The sequence below is a fragment of the Somniosus microcephalus genome, unplaced genomic scaffold (assembly GCF_052327205.1).
Source record: "Somniosus microcephalus isolate GS21.2 unplaced genomic scaffold, FLI_Smic_1.0 unresolved_chr5, whole genome shotgun sequence".
In the NCBI taxonomy this organism is placed as follows: Eukaryota; Metazoa; Chordata; class Chondrichthyes; order Squaliformes; family Somniosidae; genus Somniosus; species Somniosus microcephalus.
This window is the reverse complement of record NW_028225183.1, coordinates 22,615,910-22,640,758: the sequence shown is the minus strand read 5'-3', so window position 1 is coordinate 22,640,758 and position 24,849 is coordinate 22,615,910. Positions and strand designations below refer to the sequence as shown.

General features: G+C 46.1%; 12 non-coding genes across 12 annotated transcripts; all 12 read right to left on the bottom strand.

Annotated features, from left to right (window-relative positions):
- Positions 1-521: 521 nt before the first annotated feature.
- Positions 522-593, bottom strand: trnae-uuc (transfer RNA glutamic acid (anticodon UUC)). The gene has a single exon. It is a non-coding gene; the product is annotated as a tRNA-Glu (tRNA).
- Positions 594-8,838: 8,245 nt separating this feature from the next.
- trnad-guc (transfer RNA aspartic acid (anticodon GUC)) lies at positions 8,839-8,910 on the bottom strand. Its single transcript has one exon. It is a non-coding gene; the product is annotated as a tRNA-Asp (tRNA).
- A 1,194-nt stretch (positions 8,911-10,104) lies between these two features.
- trnae-uuc (transfer RNA glutamic acid (anticodon UUC)) lies at positions 10,105-10,176 on the bottom strand. Its single transcript has one exon. It is a non-coding gene; the product is annotated as a tRNA-Glu (tRNA).
- A 694-nt stretch (positions 10,177-10,870) lies between these two features.
- Positions 10,871-10,942, bottom strand: trnad-guc (transfer RNA aspartic acid (anticodon GUC)). The gene has a single exon. It is a non-coding gene; the product is annotated as a tRNA-Asp (tRNA).
- A 3,211-nt stretch (positions 10,943-14,153) lies between these two features.
- On the bottom strand, positions 14,154-14,225 carry trnae-uuc (transfer RNA glutamic acid (anticodon UUC)). Its single transcript has one exon. It is a non-coding gene; the product is annotated as a tRNA-Glu (tRNA).
- A 1,954-nt stretch (positions 14,226-16,179) lies between these two features.
- Positions 16,180-16,251, bottom strand: trnae-uuc (transfer RNA glutamic acid (anticodon UUC)). The gene has a single exon. It is a non-coding gene; the product is annotated as a tRNA-Glu (tRNA).
- A 694-nt stretch (positions 16,252-16,945) lies between these two features.
- Positions 16,946-17,017, bottom strand: trnad-guc (transfer RNA aspartic acid (anticodon GUC)). The gene has a single exon. It is a non-coding gene; the product is annotated as a tRNA-Asp (tRNA).
- Positions 17,018-18,182: 1,165 nt separating this feature from the next.
- Positions 18,183-18,254, bottom strand: trnae-uuc (transfer RNA glutamic acid (anticodon UUC)). Its single transcript has one exon. It is a non-coding gene; the product is annotated as a tRNA-Glu (tRNA).
- Positions 18,255-18,942: 688 nt separating this feature from the next.
- Positions 18,943-19,014, bottom strand: trnad-guc (transfer RNA aspartic acid (anticodon GUC)). The gene has a single exon. It is a non-coding gene; the product is annotated as a tRNA-Asp (tRNA).
- Positions 19,015-20,194: 1,180 nt separating this feature from the next.
- On the bottom strand, positions 20,195-20,266 carry trnae-uuc (transfer RNA glutamic acid (anticodon UUC)). Its single transcript has one exon. It is a non-coding gene; the product is annotated as a tRNA-Glu (tRNA).
- A 688-nt stretch (positions 20,267-20,954) lies between these two features.
- Positions 20,955-21,026, bottom strand: trnad-guc (transfer RNA aspartic acid (anticodon GUC)). The gene has a single exon. It is a non-coding gene; the product is annotated as a tRNA-Asp (tRNA).
- A 1,180-nt stretch (positions 21,027-22,206) lies between these two features.
- On the bottom strand, positions 22,207-22,278 carry trnae-uuc (transfer RNA glutamic acid (anticodon UUC)). The gene has a single exon. It is a non-coding gene; the product is annotated as a tRNA-Glu (tRNA).
- Positions 22,279-24,849: the final 2,571 nt, after the last annotated feature.

Genomic DNA, 24,849 nt, shown 5'->3' with positions numbered 1-24,849 from the left:
CGCTTGCCAGTGGCAGGTATGACGGTAACCAGAGGAGATCAATTGAAGATAACAGAATCAGTATTGGGAGAATTGTATTACGCAGCAAGGGCTCAGGCCTACTGAATATCTTACTGCTTAGAAATGTTATCACGGCCCAACTCTCTCTCACTAAAGTCTTGCACACGTTGCTAACTTTCAAATGTTGCATTCTTCACACTGGCGTTGAGTTGATTGATAGCCGTGCTGTGATATGCTAAGTTTGTTAGGGGGGTGCAGCCTGCAAGAAAATACATGGAAGTTTGATAATAACCGTGACTGTTCTGACACTGTCAGCTGCAGTTAAATGTGGGCATGTACACGTTTAAATTGTCTCGTTCCAAATGTAATTTCCTGCTGACTTTGAAACAGCAGGCATGGAAGTGCATTGTGTACCTGTTGAGGCAGCAGCAGTGTTGAAATTGCAAAGGTTGATCAGGAGCAGGCATTGCTTCGCGCGGGTGCATTGATTGGAGGCATTTCTAACAGCCCAAAACGCACTGTTCCCTAACCGGGAATCGAACCCGGGCCGCGGCGGTGAAAGCGCCGAATCTTAACCACTAGACCACCAGGGAAGCTACAAGAAGCTGCCTGCCAGCAAGCAGAGCAACGCAGACTTTCCTCCTTGCTGCTTTGAAATTCAGATCACTTTCACGCCAGGCAAACTTTTCGTACAAGATGACATATTTTAGACGAGAACACAAAGGACATGTTCACTAAGCCACAGCATCAAGTGCGGGAAGGCGTCCATTTGCCATATATTTCCTTCTATGCTTTTCTCAGAGTCAGAGGCATAAAGTCAGAGAGAAGCCGTCGGGGAAGTGAAAACTGAACATCATATTATCCACGACATTGTAGAGGAAATGGTTATGCAGTGCTTGAGACTAAGCAGCAAAAACACACAAAATACCCGTATGTGCTCTCTTTGTGTGGGTATCTCTCAGATATCCATCTCAGTGTCATGCATTCATGGAGGCTGGCAGCACGGTGGGAGGCCATTCGGCCAATCGTGCCTGTGCTGTCTCTTTGAAAGAGCAGTCGTGCTTTCTCCCGCTGTTATCTCATTTTCTCTCTCCCTCCTCAGTGCCCCACACAACAGGCAAACAGAAGGAGAACACTCTACTAACGAGGAACTGGTGCAGGGAGTTGTTATAAATTTCGTCATGTACATATTTTAAAATTATTTTCGTTCATTTGGTTCTATTCAACTTTTCCCAGGGTCTTTTTAAGGAGCTGCCCAAAGGATTAAAATTGGGGATGTTAAAAATCCTCCCCGTCGGGAAATTGAACCCCGGTCTCCCGCGTGACAGGCGGGGATACTCACCACTATACTAACGAGGAACTGAAAGGTGCAGAATCTGTCAGAGCAAAAATCGACCTGTGAACAGAGGGACAGAAATAAGAATAAGAACAGAAGGAATAGGAGCAGGAGTGGGCCATTCGGCCCCTCGAGCCTGCCCCGCCATTCAATAAGATCATGGCTGATCTGATCTTCTACTCAACGCCACTTTCCTGCCCGCTCCCCATAACCCTTGACTCCACTGCAGCTCAAATATATGTCTATCTCCACCTTGAATATATTCAGTGACTCCGCCTCCACAGCTCTCTGGGGTAGAGGATTCCAAAGATTCACGACATTCTGAGAGAAGAAATTCCTCCTCATCTCCGTTTTAAATGGGCGACCGGATATCCTGGAGCTTTGTCCCCTAGTTGTAGATTTCCCCAGGAGGGGAAACATCCTCCCTGCATCTATCCTGTCAAGCACCCTCAGAATCCTATACAGAGAGAGACAGGGACAAAGAGGGAGACAAAGATAGACATACAGAGCGAGACACTCAGTTTGACGTCTTGCAGAGTGGTCCGAGGGATAAGGAACTTCAGTTATGTTGAGAGTTTGTGATAGTTTTCCTCAGACGGTTAAGAGGAAATTTAATAAGAGGCTTTCAAAATTACAAGGGGATTTGATTGAGGTAATAAGGAGAAACGCTTGCCAGTGGCAGGTATGACGGTAACCAGAGGAGACCAATTGAAGATAACAGAATCAGTATGGGGAGAATTGTATTACGCAGCAAGGGCTCAGGCCTACTGAATATCTTACTGCTTAGAAATGTTATCACGGCCCAACTCTCTCTCACTAAAGTCTTGCACACGTTGCTAACTTTCAAATGTTGCATTCTTCACACTGGCGTTGAGTTGATTGATAGCCGTGCTGTGATAAGCTAAGTTTGTTAGGGGGGTGCAGCCTGCAAGAAAATACATGGAAGTTTGATAATAACCGTGACTGTTCTGACACTGTCAGCTGCAGTTAAATGTGGGCATGTACACGTTTAAATTGTCTCGTTCCAAATGTAATTTCCTGCTGACTTTGAAACAGCAGGCATTTTACAGAAGGCAAGGAAGTGCATTGTGTACCTGTTGAGGCAGCAGCAGTGTTGAAATTGCAAAGGTTGATCAGGAGCAGGCATTGCTTCGCGCGGGTGCATTGATTGGAGGCATTTCTAACAGCCTCAAAACGCACTGTTCCCTAACCGGGAATCGAACCCGGGCCGCGACGGTGAAAGCGCCGAATCTTAACCACTAGACCACCAGGGAAGCTACAAGAAGCTGCCTGCCAGCAAGCAGAGCAACGCAGACTTTCCTCCTTGCTGCTTTGAAATTCAGATCACTTTCACGCCAGGCAAACTTTTCGTACAAGATGACATCTTTTACATAGATACATAGAAGATAGGAGCAGGAGTAGGCCATTCGGCCCTTCGTGCCTGCTCCGCCATTTAATGAGATCATGGCTGATCCTTTAATTCAGTATCCCGTCCCCGCCTTCTCTCCGTAACCCTTAACCCCTTTTGCCCGTAGAAATATATCTAATTCCCTCTTAAATATATTTAATGAGCTGGCATACACTGCCCTCTGTGGCAATGAGTTCCACAGGTTCACCACTCTCTGAGTGAAGAAATTCCCCCTCATCTCTGTCCTAAATGGTTTAGCCCTTATCCTTAAATTATGTCCTCTAGTTCTGTTCTCACCCGCCAAGGGAAACATTCCTTCTGCATCCAGTCTGTCTAGACCTGTCAGAATTTTATACACTTCTATGAGGTCCCCTCTCAATCTTCTAAACTCCAGTGTGTACATCCCTAAACTACATAGTCTCTCCTCATAGGTCATTCCCGCCATTCCTGGTATCAGCCTGGTGAATCGCCGCTGCACCCCCTCCATGGCAAGAACATCCTTCCTCAGATGAGGCGACCAAAACTGTACACAGTACTCGAGGTGTGGTCTCACCAGTGCCCTGTACAGCTGCAGCAAGGTATCCCTGTTCCTGTATTCTAACCCTTTTGCTATGAAGGCCAGCATACCGTTTGCCTTCTTGACCGCCTGTTGCACCTGCATGCTCGCCTTCAGTGACTGGTGTACAAGAACACCCAGGTCTCTCTGTACTTCCCCCTCTCCCAATCTATTGCCATTTAAATAATAATTTGCCCTCCCGTTCCTGCACCCAAGGTGGATAACTTCGCACTTGTCCACATTATAGTGCATCTGCCATTTATCCGCCCAATCGCCCAGTCTGTCCAAATCGCTCTGGAGCTTCCTGGTCTCTTCCTCTGAGCCCACCCCCCCTCCTAGTTTAGTGTCGTCTGCAAATTTGGAAATGCTGCATCCGACTCCCTGATCCAGGTCATTAATGTAAATTGTGAACAGCTGGGGGCCCAGGACAGATCCCTGTGGTACCCCACTTGTTACTGCCTGCCATTCAGAAAATGAGCCGTTTATTCCAACTCTCTGTTTTCTATCTGACAGCCAGTTCCCTATCCACGCCAAAACTTTCCCCTTTATCCCATGAGCCTCAATTTTCCATGCTAATCTTTTATGTGGGACCTTATCGAAGGCCTTTTGGAAGTCCAGGTACACCACATCTACTGGCTCTCCCCCATCTATTCTACCAGTTACTCCCTCAAAAAATTCCAATAGATTAGTCAAGCACGATTTACCCTTTGTAAATCCATGTTGACTCTGTCCTATCCTGTCCCCATTTGCTAAGTGCTCCGCTATTTCATCCTTAATGATGGACTCCAGCATTTTGCCCACAACTGATGTAAGGCTTACAGGTCTGTAATTACCTGCTTTTTCCCTACCCCCCTTTTTGAATAGTGGGGTAACGTTAGCTACCCTCCAATCCATCGGCACTGTTCCCGAGTCTAATGAATTCTGAAAAATCATCCTTAGTGCATCCGCTATCTCTAGGGCCACCTCCTTCAGTACCCTAGGATGCATGTTATCAGGCCCTGGGGATTTGTCCACCTTCAATCCCTTTAGCTTCCTTAACACCATATCCTTAGAGATATTGATTTGCGTCAGTTCCTCCTTTGCCAATGTCCCTATTTTTCCCGATATCCCAGGGAGGTTTTTTGTGTCTTCCTTCGTAAAGACTGACCCAAAGTATGCATTTAGTTGATCTGCCATTTCCTTATTTCCCATTATATATTCCCCCGTATCTGACTGCAATGGACCAACTTTGGTTTTCACCAGTCTTTTCCTTTTGATATACTTATAAAAGCTTTTGGAGTTAGTTTTTATATTTTCCGCCAGCTTGTTTTCGTAAGCTATTTTGCCCCTCTTGATTATGCCCTTTGCCCTCCTTTGCTCTATCTTAAACTGTTCCCAATCTTCCGCTCTGGCGCTTTTTTTGGCTATTTTATACGCCCTATCTTTGGATTTTATGCTGTCTCTTATTTCCCCTGTTATCCACGGTTGAGTCACCTTTTTAGATTTCCTTTTATGCCAGATTGGTATAAACAATTTTTGCAATTTTGTCATTCTATCTTTAAATGTTTGCCATTGTTTATCTACCTCCAGTCCTCCCAGGAACGTTGTCCAATCAGACCTACTCAGTTCCCGTCTCATGGCATCATAATTCCCCTTGTTTAAATTCAGGACCTTAGTCTCTGAGTCAATTTCTTCGCTCTCCATTTCGAGTGAGAAATCGATCATGTTATGATCGCTCTGACCCAAGGGTCCCCGTACAACAAGATTACTGATTAGTCCCTTCTCATTGCACAGTACCCAGTCCAATATAGCCTGTTCCCGAGTTGGTTCCTCGACATATTGATCCAGATAACCATCCCTCAAACACTCAAGGAATTCCTCCTCCTCATTATTTTTACTGATTAGGCTAGTCCAATCTATATGTAAGTTAAAGTCACCTATGATGACAGCTGTGCTCTTATTGCACGCTTCTCTAATTTCCCTCGTGATGCCCTCCCTAACCTCTATTTTACTATTTGGAGGCCTATATACCACTCCTATTAATGTTTTTCGCCCCTCGCTATTTCTTAGCTCCACCCATATAGATTCTGTATTAACTGAGTTAATATCCTTCCTTTCAATTGCATTTATCCCCTCTTTTACTAGCAATGCTACCCCTCCTCCCTTTCTTTTTTGTCGATCCTTCCTAAATACTGAATACCCCTGTATGTTAAGCTCCCAGCCCTGCTCAACCTGCAACCATGTTTCCGTAATCCCAATTAGATCATACATAGATACATAGATACATAGAAGATAGGAGCAGGAGTAGGCCATTCGGCCCTTCGTGCCTGCTCCGCCATTCGATGAGATCATGGCTGATCCTTTAATTCAGTATCCCGTCCCCGCCTTCTCTCCGTAACCCTTAACCCCTTTTGCCCGTAGAAATATATCTAATTCCCTCTTAAATATATTTAATGAGCTGGCGTACACTGCCCTCTGTGGCAATGAGTTCCACAGGTTCACCACTCTCTGAGTGAAGAAATTCCCCCTCATCTCTGTCCTAAATGGTTTAGCCCTTATCCTTAAATTATGTCCTCTAGTTCTGTTCTCACCCGCCAAGGGAAACATTCCTTCTGCATCCAGTCTGTCTAGACCTGTCAGAATTTTATACACTTCTATGAGGTCCCCTCTCAATCTTCTAAACTCCAGTGTGTACATCCCTAAACTACATAGTCTCTCCTCATAGGTCATTCCCGCCATTCCTGGTATCAGCCTGGTGAATCGCCGCTGCACCCCCTCCATGGCAAGAACATCCTTCCTCAGATGAGGCGACCAAAACTGTACACAGTACTCGAGGTGTGGTCTCACCAGTGCCCTGTACAGCTGCAGCAAGGTATCCCTGTTCCTGTATTCTAACCCTTTTGCTATGAAGGCCAGCATACCGTTTGCCTTCTTGACCGCCTGTTGCACCTGCATGCTCGCCTTCAGTGACTGGTGTACAAGAACACCCAGGTCTCTCTGTACTTCCCCCTCTCCCAATCTATTGCCATTTAAATAATAATTTGCCCTCCCGTTCCTGCACCCAAGGTGGATAACTTCGCACTTGTCCACATTATAGTGCATCTGCCATTTATCCGCCCAATCGCCCAGTCTGTCCAAATCGCTCTGGAGCTTCCTGGTCTCTTCCTCTGAGCCCACCCCCCCTCCTAGTTTAGTGTCGTCTGCAAATTTGGAAATGCTGCATCCGACTCCCTGATCCAGGTCATTAATGTAAATTGTGAACAGCTGGGGGCCCAGGACAGATCCCTGTGGTACCCCACTTGTTACTGCCTGCCATTCAGAAAATGAGCCGTTTATTCCAACTCTCTGTTTTCTATCTGACAGCCAGTTCCCTATCCACGCCAAAACTTTCCCCTTTATCCCATGAGCCTCAATTTTCCATGCTAATCTTTTATGTGGGACCTTATCGAAGGCCTTTTGGAAGTCCAGGTACACCACATCTACTGGCTCTCCCCCATCTATTCTACCAGTTACTCCCTCAAAAAATTCCAATAGATTAGTCAAGCACGATTTACCCTTTGTAAATCCATGTTGACTCTGTCCTATCCTGTCCCCATTTGCTAAGTGCTCCGCTATTTCATCCTTAATGATGGACTCCAGCATTTTGCCCACAACTGATGTAAGGCTTACAGGTCTGTAATTACCTGCTTTTTCCCTACCCCCCTTTTTGAATAGTGGGGTAACGTTAGCTACCCTCCAATCCATCGGCACTGTTCCCGAGTCTAATGAATTCTGAAAAATCATCCTTAGTGCATCCGCTATCTCTAGGGCCACCTCCTTCAGTACCCTAGGATGCATGTTATCGGGCCCTGGGGATTTGTCCACCTTCAATCCCTTTAGCTTCCTTAACACCATATCCTTAGAGATATTGATTTGCGTCAGTTCCTCCTTTGCCAATGTCCCTATTTTTCCCGATATCCCAGGGAGGTTTTTTGTGTCTTCCTTCGTAAAGACTGACCCAAAGTATGCATTTAGTTGATCTGCCATTTCCTTATTTCCCATTATATATTCCCCCGTATCTGACTGCAATGGACCAACTTTGGTTTTCACCAGTCTTTTCCTTTTGATATATTTATAAAAGCTTTTGGAGTTAGTTTTTATATTTTCCGCCAGCTTGTTTTCGTAAGCTATTTTGCCCCTCTTGATCATGCCCTTTGCCCTCCTTTGCTCTATCTTAAACTGTTCCCAATCTTCCGCTCTGGCGCTTTTTTTGGCTATTTTATACGCCCTATCTTTGGATTTTATGCTGTCTCTAATTTCCCCTGTTATCCACGGTTGAGTCACCTTTTTAGATTTCCTTTTATGCCAGATTGGTATAAACAATTTTTGCAATTTTGTCATTCTATCTTTAAATGTTTGCCATTGTTTATCTACCTCCAGTCCTCCCAGGAACGTTGTCCAATCAGACCTACTCAGTTCCCGTCTCATGGCATCATAATTCCCCTTGTTTAAATTCAGGACCTTAGTCTCTGAGTCAATTTCTTCGCTCTCCATTTCGAGTGAGAAATCGATCATGTTATGATCGCTCTGACCCAAGGGTCCCCGTACAACAAGATTACTGATTAGTCCCTTCTCATTGCACAGTACCCAGTCCAATATAGCCTGTTCCCGAGTTGGTTCCTCGACATATTGATCCAGATAACCATCCCTTAAACACTCAAGGAATTCCTCCTCCTCATTATTTTTACTGATTAGGCTAGTCCAATCTATATGTAAGTTAAAGTCACCTATGATGACAGCTGTGCTCTTATTGCACGCTTCTCTAATTATTAACCTCTATTTCCACAGCTAATTCATCTACCTTGTTCCTGATGCTTCTCGCATTAAGGTATAAAACCCTCAGGCTTTTTTTATGCTCACAATTTTTATGAATTAGTTTGGCCCTTCGTTTTTTGTTCCTCACCCTTTTACCATTTATTTCTGTCTGCCTTTCACTTTCCTCTATTTTAGACGAGAACACAAAGGACATGTTCACTAAGCCACAGCATCAAGTGCGGGAAGGCGTCCATTTGCCATATATTTCCTTCTATGCTTTTTTCAGAGGCATAAAGTCAGAGAGAAGCCGTCGGGGAAGTGAAAACTGAACATCATATTATCCACGACATTGTAGAGGAAATGGTTATGCAGTGCTTGAGACAAAGCAGCAAAAACACACAAAATACCCGTATGTGCTCTCTTTGTGTGGGTATGTCTCGGATATCCATCTCAGTGTCATGCATTCATGGAGGCTGGCAGCACGGTGGGAGGCCATTCGGCCAATCGTGCCTGTGCTGTCTCTTTGAAAGAGCAGTCGTGCTTTCTCCCGCTGTTATCTCATTTTCTCTCTCCCTCCTCAGTGCCCCACACAACAGGCAAACAGAAGGAGAACACTCTACTAACGAGGAACTGGTGCAGGGAGTTGTTATAAATTTCGTCATGTACATATTTTAAAATTATTTTCGTTCATTTGGTTCTATTCAACTTTTCCCAGGGTCTTTTAAGGAGCTGCCCAAAGGATTAAAATTGGGGATGTTAAAAATCCTCCCCGTCGGGGAATTGAACCCCGGTCTCCCGCGTGACAGGCGGGGATACTCACCACTATACTAACGAGGAACTGAAAGGTGCCGAATCTGTCAAAGCAAAAATCGACCTGTGAACAGAGGGACAGAGGCAGAAGGGACAGAAATAAGAATAAGAACAGAAGGAATAGGAGCAGGAGTGGGCCATTCGGCCCCTCGAGCCTGCCCCGCCATTCAATAAGATCATGGCTGATCAGATCTTCTACTCAACGCCACTTTCCTGCCCGCTCCCCATAACCCTTGACTCCACTGCAGCTCAAATATATGTCTACCTCCACCTTGAATATATTCAGTGACTCCGCCTCCACAGCTCTCTGGGGTAGAGGATTCCAAAGATTCACGACATTCTGAGAGAAGAAATTCCTCCTCATCTCCGTTTTAAATGGGCGACCGGATATCCTGGAGCTTTGCCCCCTAGTTGTAGATTCCCCCAGGAGGGGAAACATCCTCCCTGCATCTATCCTGTCAAGCACCCTCAGAATCCTATACAGAGAGAGACAGGGACAAAGAGGGAGACAAAGATAGACATACAGAGCGAGACACTCAGTTTGACGTCTTGCAGAGTGGTCCGAGGGATAAGGAACTTCAGTTATGTTGAGAGTTTGTGATAGTTTTCCTCAGACGGTTAAGAGGAAATTTAATAAGAGGCTTTCAAAATTACAAGGGGATTTGATTGAGGTAATAAGGAGAAACGCTTGCCAGTGGCAGGTATGACGGTAACCAGAGGAGACCAATTGAAGATAACAGAATCAGTATGGGGAGAATTGTATTACGCAGCAAGGGCTCAGGCCTACTGAATATCTTACTGCTTAGAAATGTTATCACGGCCCAATTCTCTCTCACTAAAGTCTTGCACACGTTGCTAACTTTCAAATGTTGCATTCTTCACACTGGCGTTGAGTTGATTGATAGCCGTGCTGTGATAAGCTAAGTTTGTTAGGGGGGTGCAGCCTGCAAGAAAATACATGGAAGTTTGATAATAACCGTGACTGTTCTGACACTGTCAGCTGCAGTTAAATGTGGGCATGTACACGTTTAAATTGTCTCGTTCCAAATGTAATTTCCTGCTGACTTTGAAACAGCAGGCATTTTACAGAAGGCAAGGAAGTGCATTGTGTACCTGTTGAGGCAGCAGCAGTGTTGAAATTGCAAAGGTTGATCAGGAGCAGGCATTGCTTCGCGCGGGTGCATTGATTGGAGGCATTTCAAACAGCCTCAAAACGCACTGTTCCCTAACCGGGAATCGAACCCGGGCCGCGGCGGTGAAAGCGCCGAATCTTAACCACTAGACCACCAGGGAAGCTACAAGAAGCTGCCTGCCAGCAAGCAGAGCAACGCAGACTTTCCTCCTTGCTGCTTTGAAATTCAGATCACTTTCACGCCAGGCAAACTTTTCGTACAAGATGACATCTTTTAGACGAGAACACAAAGGACATGTTCACTAAGCCACAGCATCAAGTGCGGGAAGGCGTCCATTTGCCATATATTTCCTTCTATGCTTTTCTCAGAGTCAGAGGCATAAAGTCAGAGAGAAGCCGTCGGGGAAGTGAAAACTGAACATCATATTATCCACGACATTGTAGAGGAAATGGTTATGCAGTGCTTGAGACAAAGCAGCAAAAACACACAAAATACCCGTATGTGCTCTCTTTTTATGGGTATGTCTCAGATATCCATCTCAGCGTCATGCATTCATGGAGGCTGGCAGCACGGTGGGAGGCCATTCGGCCAATCGTGCCTGTGCTGTCTCTTTGAAAGAGCAGTCGTGCTTTCTCCCGCTTTTATCTCATTTTCTCTCTCCCTCCTCAGTGCCCCACACAACAGGCAAACAGAAGGAGAACACTCTACTAACGAGGAACTGGTGCAGGGAGTTGTTATAAATTTCGTCATGTACATATTTTAAAATTATTTTCGTTCATTTGGTTCTATTCAACTTTTCCCAGGGTCTTTTTAAGGAGCTGCCCAAAGGATTAAAATTGGGGATGTTAAAAATTCTCCCCGTCGGGGAATTGAACCCCGGTCTCCCGCGTGACAGGCGGGGATACTCACCACTATACTAACGAGGAACTGAAAGGTGCCGAATCTGTCAGAGCAAGAATCGACCTGTGAACAGAGGGACAGAAATAAGAATAAGAACAGAAGGAATAGGAGCAGGAGTGGGCCATTCGGCCCCTCGAGCCTGCCCCGCCATTCAATAAGATCATGGCTGATCAGATCTTCTACTCAACGCCACTTTCCTGCCCGCTCCCCATAACCCTTGACTCCACTGCAGCTCAAATATATGTCTATCTCCACCTTGAATATATTCAGTGACTCCGCCTCCACAGCTCTCTGGGGTAGAGGATTCCAAAGATTCACGACATTCTGAGAGAAGAAATTCCTCCTCATCTCCGTTTTAAATGGGCGACCGGATATCCTGGAGCTTTGCCCCCTAGTTGTAGATTCCCCCAGGAGGGGAAACATCCTCCCTGCATCTATCCTGTCAAGCACCCTCAGAATCCTATACAGAGAGAGACAGGGACAAAGAGGGAGACAAAGATAGATATACAGAGCGAGACACTCAGTTTGACGTCTTGCAGAGTGGTCCGAGGGATAAGGAACTTCAGTTATGTTGAGAGTTTGTGAAAGTTTTCCTCAGACGGTTAAGAGGAAATTTAATAAGAGGCTTTCAAAATTACAAGGGGATTTGATTGAGGTAATAAGGAGAAACGCTTGCCAGTGGCAGGTATGACGGTAACCAGAGGAGACCAATTGAAGATAACAGAATCAGTATGGGGAGAATTGTATTACGCAGCAAGGGCTCAGGCCTACTGAATATCTTACTGCTTAGAAATGTTATCACGGCCCAACTCTCTCTCACTAAAGTCTTGCACACGTTGCTAACTTTCAAATGTTGCATTCTTCACACTGGCGTTGAGTTGATTGATAGCCGTGCTGTGATAAGCTAAGTTTGTTAGGGGGGTGCAGCCTGCAAGAAAATACATGGAAGTTTGATAATAACCGTGACTGTTCTGACACTGTCAGCTGCAGTTAAATGTGGGCATGTACACGTTTAAATTGTCTCGTTCCAAATGTAATTTCCTGCTGACTTTGAAACAGCAGGCATTTTACAAAAGGCAAGGAAGTGCATTGTGTACCTGTTGAGGCAGCAGCAGTGTTGAAATTGCAAAGATTGATCAGGAGCAGGCATTGCTTCGCGCGGGTGCATTGACTGGAGGCATTTCAAACAGCCTCAAAACGCACTGTTCCCTAACCGGGAATCGAACCCGGACCGCGGCGGTGAAAGCGCCGAATCTTATCCACTAGACCACCAGGGAAGCTACAAGAAGCTGCCTGCCAGCAAGCAGAGCAACGCAGACTTTCCTCCTTGCTGCTTTGAAATTCAGATCACTTTCACGCCAGGCAAACTTTTCGTACAGGATGACATCTTTTAGACGAGAACACAAAGGACATGTTCACTAAGCCACAGCATCAAGTGCGGGAAGGCGTCCATTTGCCATATATTTCCTTCTATGCTTTTCTCAGAGTCAGAGGCATAAAGTCAGAGAGAAGCCGTCGGGGAAGTGAAAACTGAACATCATATTATCCACGACATTGTAGAGGAAATGGTTATGCAGTGCTTGAGACAAAGCAGCAAAAACACACAAAATACCCATATGTGCTCTCTTTGTGTGGGTATGTCTCGGATATCCATCTCAGTGTCATGCATTCATTGAGGCTGGCAGCACGGTGGGAGGCCATTCGGCCAATCGTGCCTGTGCTGTCTCTTTGAAAGAGCAGTCGTGCTTTCTCCCGCTGTTATCTCATTTTCTCTCTCCCTCCTCAGTGCCCCACACAACAGGCAAACAGAAGGAGAACACTCTACTAACGAGGAACTGGTGCAGGGAGTTGTTATAAATTTCGTCATGTACATATTTTAAAATTATTTTCGTTCATTTGGTTCTATTCAACTTTTCCCAGGGTCTTTTTAAGGAGCTGCCCAAAGGATTAAAATTGGGGATGTTAAAAATCCTCCCCGTCGGGGAATTGAACCCCGGTCACCGGCGTGACAGGCGGGGATACTCACCACTATACTAACGAGGAACTGAAAGGTGCCGAATCTGTCAGAGCAAAAATCGACCTGTGAAAAGAGGGACAGAGGCAGAAGGGACAGAAATAAGAATAAGAACAGAAGGAATAGGAGCAGGAGTGGGCCATTCGGCCCCTCGAGCCTGCCCCGCCATTCAATAAGATCATGGCTGATCAGATCTTCTACTCAACGCCACTTTCCTGCCCGCTCCCCATAACCCTTGACTCCACTGCAGCTCAAATATATGTCTATCTCCACCTTGAATATATTCAGTGACTCCGCCTCCACAGCTCTTTGGGGTAGAGGATTCCAAAGATTCACGACATTCTGAGAGAAGAAATTCCTCCTCATCTCCGTTTTAAATGGGCGACCGGATATCCTGGAGCTTTGCCCCCTAGTTGTAGATTCCCCCAGGAGGGGAAACATCCTCCCTGCATCTATCCTGTCAAGCACCCTCAGAATCCTATACAGAGAGAGACAGGGACAAAGAGGGAGACAAAGATAGACATACAGAGCGAGACACTCAGTTTGACGTCTTGCAGAGTGGTCCGAGGGATAAGGAACTTCAGTTATGTTGAGAGTTTGTGATAGTTTTCCTCAGACGGTTAAGAAGAAATTTAATAAGAGGCTTTCAAAATTACAAGGGGATTTGATTGAGGTAATAAGGAGAAACGCTTGCCAGTGGCAGGTATGACGGTAACCAGAGGAGACCAATTGAAGATAACAGAATCATTATGGGGAGAATTGTATTACGCAGCAAGGGCTCAGGCCTACTGAATATCTTACTGCTTAGAAATGTTATCACGGCCCAACTCTCTCTCACTAAAGTCTTGCACACGTTGCTAACTTTCAAATGTTGCATTCTTCACACTGGCGTTGAGTTGATTGATAGCCGTGCTGTGATAAGCTAAGTTTGTTAGGGGGGTGCAGCCTGCAAGAAAATACATGGAAGTTTGATAATAACCGTGACTGTTCTGACACTGTCAGCTGCAGTTAAATGTAGGCATGTACACGTTTAAATTGTCTCGTTCCAAATGTAATTTCCTACTGACTTTGAAACAGCAGGCATTTTACAGAATGCAAGGAAGTGCATTGTGTACCTGTTGAGGCAGCAGCAGTGTTGAAATTGCAAAGGTTGATCAGGAGCAGGCATTGCTTCGCGCGGGTGCATTGATTGGAGGCATTTCAAACAGCCTCAAAGCGCACTGTTCCCTAACCGGGAATCGAACCCGGGCCGCGGCGGTGAAAGCGCCGAATCTTATCCACTAGACCACCAGGGAAGCTACAATAAGCTGCCTGCCAGCAAGCAGAGCAACGCAGACTTTCCTCCTTGCTGCTTTGAAATTCAGATCACTTTCACGCCAGGCAAACTTTTCGTACAAGATGACATCTTTTAGACGAGAACACAAAGGACATGTTCACTAAGCCACAGCATCAAGTACGGGAAGGCGTCCATTTGCCATATATTTCCTTCTATGCTTTTCTCAGAGTCAGAGGCATAAAGTCAGAGAGAAGCCGTCGGGGAAGTGAAAACTGAACATCATATTATCCACGACATTGTAGAGGAAATGGTTATGCAGTGCTTGAGACAAAGCAGCAAAAACACACAAAATACCCGTATGTGCTCTCTTTGTGTGGGTATGTCTCAGATATCCATCTCAGTGTCATGCATTCATGGAGGCTGGCAGCACGGTGGGAGGCCATTCGGCCAATCGTGCCTGTGCTGTCTCTTTGAAAGAGCAGTCGTGCTTTCTCCCGCTGTTATCTCATTTTCTCTCTCCCTCCTCAGTGCCCCACACAACAGGCAAACAGAAGGAGAACACTCTACTAACGAGGAACTGGTGCAGGGAGTTGTTATAAATTTCGTCATGTGCATATTTTAAAATTATTTTCGTTCATTTGGTTCTATTCAACTTTTCCCAGGGTCTTTTTAAGGAGCTGCCCCAAGGATTAAAATTGGGGATGTTAAAAATCCTCCCCGTCGGGAAATTGAACCCCGGTCTCCTGCGTGACAGGCGGGGATACTGACCACTATACTAACGAGGAACTGAAAGGTGCCGAATCTGTCAGAGCAAAAATCGACCTGTGAACAGAGGGACAGAGGCAGAAGGGACAGAAATAAGAACAGAAGGAATAGGAGCAGGAGTGGGCCATTCGGCCCCTCGAACCTGCCCCGCCATTCAATAAGATCATGGCTGATCAGATCTTCTACTCAACGCCACTTTCCTGCCCGCTCCCCATAACCCTTGACTCCACTGCAGCTCTAATATATGTCTATCTCCACCTTGAATATATTCAGTGACTCCGCCTCCACAGCTCTTTGGGGTAGAGGATTCCAAAGATTCACGACATTCTGAGAGAAGAAATTCCTCCTCATCTCCGTTTTAAATGGGCGACCGGATATCCTGGAGCTTTGCCCCCTAGTTGTAGATTCCCCCAGGAGGGGAAACATCCTCCCTGCATCTATCCTGTCAAGCACCCTCAGAATCCTATACAGAGAGAGACAGGGACAAAGAGGGAGACAAAGATAGACATACAGAGCGAGACACTCAGTTTGACGTCTTGCAGAGTGGTCCGAGGGATAAGGAACTTCAGTTATGTTGAGAGTTTGTGATAGTTTTCCTCAGACGGTTAAGAGGAAATTTAATAAGAGGCTTTCAAAATTACAAGGGGATTTGATTGAGGTAATAAGGAGAAACGCTTGCCAGTGGCAGGTATGACGGTAACCAGAGGAGACCAATTGAAGATAACAGAATCATTATGGGGAGAATTGTATTACGCAGCAAGGGCTCAGGCCTACTGAATATCTTACTGCTTAGAAATGTTATCACGGCCCAACTCTCTCTCACTAAAGTCTTGCACACGTTGCTAACTTTCAAATGTTGCATTCTTCACACTGGCGTTGAGTTGATTGATAGCCGTGCTGTGATAAGCTAAGTTTGTTAGGGGGGTGCAGCCTGCAAGAAAATACATGGAAGTTTGATAATAACCGTGACTGTTCTGACACTGTCAGCTGCAGTTAAATGTAGGCATGTACACGTTTAAATTGTCTCGTTCCAAATGTAATTTCCTGCTGACTTTGAAACAGCAGGCATTTTACAGAATGCAAGGAAGTGCATTGTGTACCTGTTGAGGCAGCAGCAGTGTTGAAATTGCAAAGGTTGATCAGGAGCAGGCATTGCTTCGCGCGGGTGCATTGATTGGAGGCATTTCAAACAGCCTCAAAACGCACTGTTCCCTAACCGGGAATCGAACCCGGGCCGCGGCGGTGAAAGCGCCGAATCTTATCCACTAGACCACCAGGGAAGTTACAAGAAGCTGCCTGCCAGCAAGCAGAGCAACGCAGACTTTCCTCCTTGCTGCTTTGAAATTCAGATCACTTTCACGCCAGGCAAACTTTTCGTACAAGATGACATCTTTTAGACGAGAACACAAAGGACATGTTCACTAAGCCACAGCATCAAGTGCGGGAAGGCGTCCATTTGCCATATATTTCCTTCTATGCTTTTCTCAGAGTCAGAGGCATAAAGTCAGAGAGAAGCCGTCGGGGAAGTGAAAACTGAACATCATATTATCCACGACATTGTAGAGGAAATGGTTATGCAGTGCTTGAGACAAAGCAGCAAAAACACACAAAATACCCGTATGTGCTCTCTTTGTATGGGTATGTCTCAGATATCCATCTCAGTGTCATGCATTCATGGAGGCTGGCAGCACGGTGGGAGGCCATTCGGCCAATCGTGCCTGTGCTGTCTCTTTGAAAGAGCAGTCGTGCTTTCTCCCGCTGTTATCTCATTTTCTCTCTCCCTCCTCAGTGCCCCACACAAGAGGCAAACAGAAGGAGAACACTCTACTAACGAGGAACTGGTGCAGGGAGTTGTTATAAATTTCGTCATGTTCATATTTTAAAATTATTTTCGTTCATTTGGTTCTATTCAACTTTTCCCAGGGTCTTTTTAAGGAGCTGCGCAAAGGATTAAAATTGGGGATGTTAAAAATCCTCCCCGTCGGGGAATTGAACCCCGGTCTCCCGCGTGACAGGCGGGGATACTCACCACTATACTAACGAGGAACTGAAAGGTGCCGAATCTGTCAGAGCAAAAATCGACCTGTGAACAGAGGGACAGAAATAAGAATAAGAACAGAAGGAATAGGAGCAGGAGTGGGCCATTCGGCCCCTCGAGCCTGCCCCGCCATTCAATAAGATCATGGCTGATCAGATCTTCTACTCAACGCCACTTTCCTGCCCGCTCCCCATAACCCTTGACTCCACTGCAGCTCAAATATATGTCTATCTCCACCTTGAATATATTCAGTGACTCCGCCTCCACAGCTCTCTGGGGTAGAGGATTCCAAAGATTCACGACATTCTGAGAGAAGAAATTCCTCCTCATCTCCGTTTTAAATGGGCGACCGGATATCCTGGAGCTTTGCCCCCTAGTTGTAGATTCCCCCAGGAGGGGAAACATCCTCCCTGCATCTATCCTGTCAAGCACCCTCAGAATCCTATACAGAGAGAGACAGGGACAAAGAGGGAGACAAAGATAGACATACAGAGCGAGACACTCAGTTTGACGTCTTGCAGAGTGGTCCGAGGGATAAGGAACTTCAGTTATGTTGAGAGTTTGTGATAGTTTTCCTCAGACGGTTAAGAGGAAATTTAATAAGAGGCTTTCAAAATTACAAGGGGATTTGATTGAGGTAATAAGGAGAAACGCTTGCCAGTGGCAGGTATGACGGTAACCAGAGGAGACCAATTGAAGATAACAGAATCAGTATGGGGAGAATTGTATTACGCAGCAAGGGCTCAGGCCTACTGAATATCTTACTGCTTAGAAATGTTATCACGGCCCAACTCTCTCTCACTAAAGTCTTGCACACGTTGCTAACTTTCAAATGTTGCATTCTTCACACTGGCGTTGAGTTGATTGATAGCCGTGCTGTGATAAGCTAAGTTTGTTAGGGGGGTGCAGCCTGCAAGAAAATACATGGAAGTTTGATAATAACCGTGACTGTTCTGACACTGTCAGCTGCAGTTAAATGTGGGCATGTACACGTTTAAATTGTCTCGTTCCAAATGTAATTTCCTGCTGACATTGAAACAGCAGGCATGGAAGTGCATTGTGTACCTGTTGAGGCAGCAGCAGTGTTGAAATTGCAAAGGTTGATCAGGAGCAGGCATTGCTTCGCGCGGGTGCATTGATTGGAGGCATTTCTAACAGCCTCAAAACGCACTGTTCCCTAACCGGGAATCGAACCCGGGCCGCGGCGGTGAAAGCGCCGAATCTTAACCACTAGACCACCAGGGAAGCTACAAGCAGCTGCCTGCCAGCAAGCAGCGCAACGCAGACTTTCCTCCTTGCTGCTTTGAAATTCAGATCACTTTCACGCCAGGCAAACTTTTCGTACAAGATGACATCTTTTAGACGAGAACACAAAGGACATGTTCACTAAGCCACAGCATCAAGTGCGGCAAGGCGTCCATTTGCCATATATTTCCTTCTATGCTTTTCTCAGAGGCATAAAGTCAGAGAGAAGCCGTCGGGGAAGTGAAAACTGAACATCATATTATCCACGACATTGTAGAGGAAATGGTTATGCAGTGCTTGAGACAAAGCAGCAAAAACACACAAAATACCCGTATGTGCTCTCTTTGTGTGGGTATGTCTCGGATATCCATCTCAGTGTCATGCATTCATGGAGGCTGGCAGCACGGTGGGAGGCCATTCGGCCAATCGTGCCTGTGCTGTCTCTTTGAAAGAGCAGTCGTGCTTTCTCCCGCTGTTATCTCATTTTCTCTCTCCCTCCTCAGTGCCCCACACAACAGGCAAACAGAAGGAGAACACTCTACTAACGAGGAACTGGTGCAGGGAGTTGTTATAAATTTCGTCATGTACATATTTTAAAATTATTTTCGTTCATTTGGTTCTATTCAACTTTTCCCAGGGTCTTTTTAAGGAGCTGCGCAAAGGATTAAAATTGGGGATGTTAAAAATCCTCCCCGTCGGGGAATTGAACCCCGGTCTCCCGCGTGACAGGCGGGGATACTCACCACTATACTAACGAGGAACTGAAAGGTGCCGAATCTGTCAGAGCAAAAATCGACCTGTGAACAGAGGGACAGAGGCAGAAGGGACAGAAATAAGAATAAGAACAGAAGGAATAGGAGCAGGAGTGGGCCATTCGGCCCCTCGAGCCTGCCCCGCCATTCAATAAGATCATGGCTGATCAGATCTTCTACTCAACGCCACTTTCCTGCCCGCTCCCCATAACCCTTGACTCCACTGCAGCTCAAATATATGTCTATCTCCACCTTGAATATATTCAGTGACTCCGCCTCCACAGCTCTCTGGGGTAGAGGATTCCAAAGATTCACGACATTCTGAGAGAAGAAATTCCTCCTCATCTCCGTTTTAAATGGGCGACCGGATATCCTGGAGCTTTGCCCCCTAGTTGTAGATTCCCCCAGGAGGGGAAACATCCTCCCTGCATCTATCCTGTCAAGCACCCTCAGAATCCTATACAGAGAGAGACAGGGACAAAGAGGGAGACAAAGATAGACATACAGAGCGAGACACTCAGTTTGACGTCTTGCAGAGTGGTCCGAGGGATAAGGAACTTCAGTTATGTTGAGAGTTTGTGATAGTTTTCCTCAGACGGTTAAGAGGAAATTTAATAAGAGGCTTTCAAAATTACAAGGGGATTTGATTGAGGTAATAAGGAGAAACGCTTGCCAGTGGCAGGTATGACGGTAACCAGAGGAGACCAATTGAAGATAACAGAATCAGGATGGGGAGAATTGTATTACGCAGCAAGGGCTCAGGCCTACTGAATATCTTACTGCTTAGAAATGTTATCACGGCCCAACTCTCTCTCACTAAAGTCTTGCACACGTTGCTAACTTTCAAATGTTGCATTCTTCACACTGGCGTTGAGTTGATTGATAGCCGTGCTGTGATAAGCTAAGTTTGTTAGGGGGGTGCAGCCTGCAAGAAAATACATGGAAGTTTGATAATAACCGTGACTGTTCTGACACTGTCAGCTGCAGTTAAATGTGGGCATGTACACGTTTAAATTGTCTCGTTCCAAATGTAATTTCCTGCTGACATTGAAACAGCAGGCATGGAAGTGCATTGTGTACCTGTTGAGGCAGCAGCAGTGTTGAAATTGCAAAGGTTGATCAGGAGCAGGCATTGCTTCGCGCGGGTGCATTGATTGGAGGCATTTCTAACAGCCTCAAAACGCACTGTTCCCTAACCGGGAATCGAACCCGGGCCGCGGCGGTGAAAGCGCCGAATCTTAACCACTAGACCACCAGGGAAGCTACAAGAAACTACCTGCCAGCAAGCAGAGCAACGCAGACTTTCCTCCTTGCTGCTTTGAAATTCAGATCACTTTCACGCCAGGCAAACTTTTCGTACAAGATGACATCTTTTAGACGAGAACACAAAGGACATGTTCACTAAGCCACAGCATCAAGTGCGGCAAGGCGTCCATTTGCCATATATTTCCTTCTATGCTTTTCTCAGAGGCATAAAGTCAGAGAGAAGCCGTCGGGGAAGTGAAAACTGAACATCATATTATCCACGACATTGTAGAGGAAATGGTTATGCAGTGCTTGAGACAAAGCAGCAAAAACACACAAAATACCCGTATGTGCTCTCTTTGTGTGGGTATGTCTCGGATATCCATCTCAGTGTCATGCATTCATGGAGGCTGGCAGCACGGTGGGAGGCCATTCGGCCAATCGTGCCTGTGCTGTCTCTTTGAAAGAGCAGTCGTGCTTTCTCCCGCTGTTATCTCATTTTCTCTCTCCCTCCTCAGTGCCCCACACAACAGGCAAACAGAAGGAGAACACTCTACTAACGAGGAACTGGTGCAGGGAGTTGTTATAAATTTCGTCATGTACATATTTTAAAATTATTTTCGTTCATTTGGTTCTATTCAACTTTTCCCAGGGTCTTTTTAAGGAGCTGCGCAAAGGATTAAAATTGGGGATGTTAAAAATCCTCCCCGTCGGGGAATTGAACCCCGGTCTCCCGCGTGACAGGCGGGGATACTCACCACTATACTAACGAGGAACTGAAAGGTGCCGAATCTGTCAGAGCAAAAATCGACCTGTGAACAGAGGGACAGAGGCAGAAGGGACAGAAATAAGAATAAGAACAGAAGGAATAGGAGCAGGAGTGGGCCATTCGGCCCCTCGAGCCTGCCCCGCCATTCAATAAGATCATGGCTGATCAGATCTTCTACTCAACGCCACTTTCCTGCCCGCTCCCCATAACCCTTGACTCCACTGCAGCTCAAATATATGTCTATCTCCACCTTGAATATATTCAGTGACTCCGCCTCCACAGCTCTCTGGGGTAGAGGATTCCAAAGATTCACGACATTCTGAGAGAAGAAATTCCTCCTCATCTCCGTTTTAAATGGGCGACCGGATATCCTGGAGCTTTGCCCCCTAGTTGTAGATTCCCCCAGGAGGGGAAACATCCTCCCTGCATCTATCCTGTCAAGCACCCTCAGAATCCTATACAGAGAGAGACAGGGACAAAGAGGGAGACAAAGATAGACATACAGAGCGAGACACTCAGTTTGACGTCTTGCAGAGTGGTCCGAGGGATAAGGAACTTCAGTTATGTTGAGAGTTTGTGATAGTTTTCCTCAGACGGTTAAGAGGAAATTTAATAAGAGGCTTTCAAAATTACAAGGGGATTTGATTGAGGTAATAAGGAGAAACGCTTGCCAGTGGCAGGTATGACGGTAACCAGAGGAGACCAATTGAAGATAACAGAATCAGTATGGGGAGAATTGTATTACGCAGCAAGGGCTCAGGCCTACTGAATATCTTACTGCTTAGAAATGTTATCACGGCCCAACTCTCTCTCACTAAAGTCTTGCACACGTTGCTAACTTTCAAATGTTGCATTCTTCACACTGGCGTTGAGTTGATTGATAGCCGTGCTGTGATAAGCTAAGTTTGTTAGGGGGGTGCAGCCTGCAAGAAAATACATGGAAGTTTGATAATAACCGTGACTGTTCTGACACTGTCAGCTGCAGTTAAATGTGGGCATGTACACGTTTAAATTGTCTCGTTCCAAATGTAATTTCCTGCTGACATTGAAACAGCAGGCATGGAAGTGCATTGTGTACCTGTTGAGGCAGCAGCAGTGTTGAAATTGCAAAGGTTGATCAGGAGCAGGCATTGCTTCGCGCGGGTGCATTGATTGGAGGCATTTCTAACAGCCTCAAAACGCACTGTTCCCTAACCGGGAATCGAACCCGGGCCGCGGCGGTGAAAGCGCCGAATCTTAACCACTAGACCACCAGGGAAGCTACAAGCAGCTGCCTGCCAGCAAGCAGAGCAACGCAGACTTTCCTCCTTGCTGCTTTGAAATTCAGATCACTTTCACGCCAGGCAAACTTTTCGTACAAGATGACATCTTTTAGACGAGAACACAAAGGACATGTTCACTAAGCCACAGCATCAAGTGCGGCAAGGCGTCCATTTGCCATATATTTCCTTCTATGCTTTTCTCAGAGGCATAAAGTCAGAGAGAAGCCGTCGGGGAAGTGAAAACTGAACATCATATTATCCACGACATTGTAGAGGAAATGGTTATGCAGTGCTTGAGACAAAGCAGCAAAAACACACAAAATACCCGTATGTGCTCTCTTTGTGTGGGTATGTCTCGGATATCCATCTCAGTGTCATGCATTCATGGAGGCTGGCAGCACGGTGGGAGGCCATTCGGCCAATCGTGCCTGTGCTGTCTCTTTGAAAGAGCAGTCGTGCTTTCTCCCGCTGTTATCTCATTTTCTCTCTCCCTCCTCAGTGCCCCACACAACAGGCAAACAGAAGGAGAACACTCTACTAACGAGGAACTGGTGCAGGGAGTTGTTATAAATTTCGTCATGTACATATTTTAAAATTATTTTCGTTCATTTGGTTCTATTCAACTTTTCCCAGGGTCTTTTTAAGGAGCTGCCCAAAGGATTAAAATTGGGGATGTTAAAAATCCTCCCCGTCGGGGAATTGAACCCCGGTCTCCCGCGTGACAGGCGGTGATACTCACCACTATACTAACGAGGAACTGAAAGGTGCCGAATCTGTCAGAGCAAAAATCGACCTGTGAACAGAGGGACAGAGGCAGAAGGGACAGAAATAAGAATAGAAGGAATAGGAGCAGGAGTGGGCCATTCGGCCCCTCGAACCTGCCCCGCCATTCAATAAGATCATGGCTGATCAGATCTTCTACTCAACGCCACTTTCCTGCCCGCTCCCCATAACCCTTGACTCCACTGCAGCTCAAATATATGTCTACCTCCACCTTGAATATATTCAGTGGCTCCGCCTCCATAGCTCTCTGGGGTAGAGGATTCCAAAGATTCACGACATTCTGAGAGAACAAATTCCTCCTCATCTCCGTTTCAAATGGGCGACCGGATATCCTGGAGCTTTGCCCCCTAGTTGTAGATTCCCCCAGGAGGGGAAACATCCTCCCTGCATCTATCCTGTCAAGCACCCTCAGAATCCTATACAGAGAGAGACAGGGACAAAGAGGGAGACAAAGATAGACATACAGAGCGAGACAGTCAGTTTGACGTCTTGCAGAGTGGTCCGAGGGATAAGGAACTTCAGTTATGTTGAGAGTTTGTGATTGTTTTCCTCAGACGGTTAAGAGGAAATTTAATAAGAGGCTTTCAAAATTACAAGGGGATTTGATTGAGGTAATAAGGAGAAACGCTTGCCAGTGGCAGGTATGACGGTAACCAGAGGAGACCAATTGAAGATAGCAGAATCAGTATGGGGAGAATTGTATTACGCAGCAAGGGCTCAGGCCTACTGAATATCTTACTGCTTAGAAATGTTATCACGGCCCAACTCTCTCTCACTAAAGTCTTGCACACGTTGCTAACTTTCAAATGTTGCATTCTTCAAACTGGCGTTGAGTTGATTGATAGCCGTGCTGTGATAAGCTATGTTTGTTAGGGGGGTGCAGCCTGCAAGAAAATACATGGAAGTTTGATAATAACCGTGACTGTTCTGACACTGTCAGCTGCAGTTAAATGTGGGCATGTACACGTTTAAATTGTCTCGTCCCAAATGTAATTTCCTGCTGACTTTGAAACAGCAGGCATTTTACAAAAGGCAAGGAAGTGCATTGTGTACCTGTTGAGGCAGCAGCAGTGTTGAAATTGCAAAGGTTGATCAGGAGCAGACATTGCTTCGCGCCGGTGCATTGATTGGAGGCATTTCAAACAGCCTCAAAACGCACTGTTCCCTAATCGGGAATCGAACCCGGGCCGCGGCAGTAAAAGCGCCGAATCTTAACCACTAGACCACCAGGGAAGCTGCAAAAAGCTGCCTGCCAGCAAGCAGAGCAACGCAGACTTTCCTCCTTGCTGCTTTGAAATTCAGATCACTTTCACGCCAGGCAAACTTTTCGTACAAGATGACATCTTTTAGACGAGAACACAAAGGACATGTTCACTAAGCCACAGCATCAAGTGCGGGAAGGGGTCCATTTGCCATATATTACCTTCTATGCTTTTCTCAGAGACAGAGGCATAAAGTCAGAGAGAAGCCGTCGGGGAAGTGAAAACTGAACATCATAATATCCACGACATTGTCCAGGAAATGGTTATGCAGTGCTTGAGACAAAGCAGCAAACACACACAAAATACCCGTATGTGCTCTCTTTGTGTGGGTATGTCTCAGATATCCATCTCAGTGTCATGCATTCATGGAGGCTGGTAGCACGGTGGGAGGCCATTCGGCCAATCGTGCCTGTGCTGTCTCTTTGAAAGAGCAGTCGTGCTTTCATCCGCTGTTATCTCATTTTCTCTCTCCCTCCTCAGTGCCCCAAACAACAGGCAAACAGAAGGAGAACACTCTACTAA